Here is a 3,063-nt window from a genome sequence, read left to right on the forward strand (position 1 = left end):
CCCCCCCCTCCCACTCCAGCACCGACACACACCATAGAAACACTGAAAACGTGTCAATCAAACCAGATGTTTTCTTGATTCTAAGGAAGGAGAAAAAAAATCAGCTGCTTTCTTCAGTTTTCTAGAGAATTTGACCTCAAACAACTTTGAAAGTATGCAGCACAAACACAAACAGAGTTCTCATTGTCGCTGGTGCAGAATAGATGAGAAAAACCACAAAATTTAATTAAAATTCTCCCTATTTTTTTTTTTTTTTTTAGAAATAAAGCTTTGCCCTTGAGTTCCTTTGAGCTCCCTGTTCAGCATTTGTGCAAGGCAGAAATATGTGTATGTGGGAGTTAGCGAAGGACGGGCAGACAGAGAGATTGAGTGAATGACAATAGCTTTCCATGGAATGAATCATGTGCGCCTGGCTCAGCGTGGGAGCCTCTAAGCTGCTCAGCTGCTGTGATGGCAAGACAGACGAGTATCCGCGTGCCTGCTGAAGTACCTGTTTGCAGAAAGATTAAATGCAGAGCGAGAACTCCATTTTAAGCATTTTTTGGTGTTATAGGTTGTAGGTTTGTCTTTGAAATATTTCTAAGTGTAAAAACTTGTATTTACTATCTCTTTTCCAAGAGTACTGAAGATCAAATTCAGCAAAACATTGTAGAACCAGTAAAAATGCTTGTAAGCATCATCCTATTGAAGATTGATATTTTCATTTTGCTTTCCAACTTTGCTTGTTTTTAATAATGGTAGAGAGTGTCGTTTTATTTTATCATTATTGGATCATTGCAGTAAGTTATTTAGTTTTATTTTTTTATTGAATATAAATATCTTATTTGCTTTTCTTTTAAATGTTTTTATAAATTAAGATTTCCAGCAACTTTTACTTTTAATTATAAGGTATTTATAAATATATTGAGTATAAAGTATTTAGAAACTACACAGCAAATTCAGAAGTGTCAGATTTCCAGAGCAAGTGTGGAATGTTAAGAACACAGTGTTAATTCAACATGAGTGTTGGTGAGTGTTAGATTCCCTAAATTGTTCCATAGAGTTAGTTCAGACCAGTGTTGATTTCTAACTCAACACTCAGTCTGGTGTTGATTTAGATAGCTTATATATTAGGGTGCCCCATAGTTGACTCATGGTTGCTAAAAACTTTACCAGACTGACTGATTTTAGTGACATAGGTCGTAAAATATTGAATAAAATGTTGTGCCACATGACTGGCTTTATTTTCGCTCTTATATTTGACTTTGACACACAAAACTACAAATTAATCATCCTTATTTTCTCCAGGTGCATTCTGGGTAGAGCTTGTCACCAACGTCATCATCAGTCACTTGGCAACAAATAGCAAACTAGCTAGAGCTACGGAACGTTAACATGTTTTGAATTTGTGTTGTTTTATCATTAGTGACCAGTAGACTCTTGTTTCTGTTCTTTATTGTATTTCATGTCAGATGGACTTCAAAATGGCATAGTCCCTCTCTGTGGTGGTGAAACTTGTTAGCTCCGCATGTCTATGTTGTAAAGTTAAATTATCATGAGCTTTATTATTTGAGCCCGGTCATTAGTCCCGCCCCCCGGCCGATGCCGTCTTGTTCCGCTACTGCGTCACATGTTTGCCTGAGGAGCAGAGGCAGCAGTATGGCGTCTTGTCTGGAGCTTATTGTAACAAGGTAAGTTCCATGTTAAAATTATCATGTTTTTGACTATTTCTTATGGAGGCATTATTTTTACGTTTACACGAGTATTGATTCATATACACAGTTTGCTTAACGTACATTTATTTGTCTGGACTGTTTATGATCTTAACCTAACATTGAAACTGTCAGGAAAATCTGGAGGCCATTTGAATTAGCATTATTTAGCTGCGGGGTCATTTTCTTTAAGTTTTTGGCTGTAGACTGCTAAATGGGGGAGTGGCTGTGCTGGACGGTTGGCTTGATCTAAGCCACAGGTGTCAAACTCCAGTCCTGGAGGGCCACTGTCCTGCAACAGTTAGATGTGCCACACCTGAATACAATAACTAGGTGACTAGCAGGACACAGTGAGGAGGCAATTGAGCCATTTGACTCTGGTGTTTTGTACCTGTGGCACATCTAAAAACTGCCAAAATGTTTTTTCTTTGTCAGTGTGTCATGTTGGTGACTGAAGCCTGTTATGAAGACTTCAACACATTTCTTCAGACAGGTTGGCACGTCTTTTAATGCTGTCCACATTTTTTTCTATAAGCTGACTAATTTCTTTAGTAATTATTTCTGACTTTTTTGTGCTTTGTCTTGTAAACCAGGTGGGCAGAGTAATTTGAATGACTGACGGTGACACACACAGGTGAGTCTGATTAGTTTTGCTCACACTACTTTTTAAAATATTTATTTATTATCCTAATGTTTCTGCTATATTTTTTGTTTTTCCTTCCAGACTGGAAGTCTTCCTCCTTCATATTGGTGAAAACAAGAGCAACACCAAAGACACTTCACTATTGGTGACCACAAGACCACCCATGGCCGCTTCCAATGAACTTTCAAAGTTCATGAATGTATGACCTTTGTTGTATATTGCTGTCAATGCTGTTTGATGTTTTGAAATAAAATATATTCTGCGAATGGTGCTGGTGTTTTTGTAGCATCTAATGTCTTAAAATGAATTTGGARATTATTGATGGCCAGTAGTTTCTGGGGGAACAAAGGTTTTATTTGCTCTACTGGCTTTTATTTTGGAGTAAATTGACAAAAAAAAGTGAGTAATGAGAGAGGGGGAAGACCGGGAAGCGAACCCACGACAGCCGCATAGAAAACTAGAGCCTTCATATGTGGGCTGTGCTTAACCCCTGCACCACCACAGCACACCCTGCCAGTAGAATTTTAAAACTCAGATTTCTATGTTGTTCTATTCTTTACACTGTTCTGCGTTAGATTAACACATTTATTGTGTTAACTTTTGACAATGTACACTAGTTTTTGGGTAAATTAACACTGAAGTGTATTTGATTTCAACTACTGTGAGTGTTGATTCAACTCTATCACAAATAACACTTTCAAAAGTGTAACTTCTACACCATCCAGTGTG

At 37.6% G+C, this 3,063-nt stretch overlaps 1 protein-coding gene across 9 annotated transcripts in view; it reads left to right on the top strand.

Moving 5' to 3' along the window:
- The window catches only part of robo2 (roundabout, axon guidance receptor, homolog 2 (Drosophila)), a 518,827-nt gene that overhangs the window by 428,030 nt on the left and 87,734 nt on the right, over window positions 1–3,063 (top strand). The gene's annotated exons all lie outside the window — the stretch shown is intronic.

The sequence above is a fragment of the Poecilia reticulata genome, linkage group LG13 (assembly GCF_000633615.1).
Source record: "Poecilia reticulata strain Guanapo linkage group LG13, Guppy_female_1.0+MT, whole genome shotgun sequence".
Taxonomy (NCBI): domain Eukaryota; kingdom Metazoa; phylum Chordata; class Actinopteri; order Cyprinodontiformes; family Poeciliidae; genus Poecilia; species Poecilia reticulata.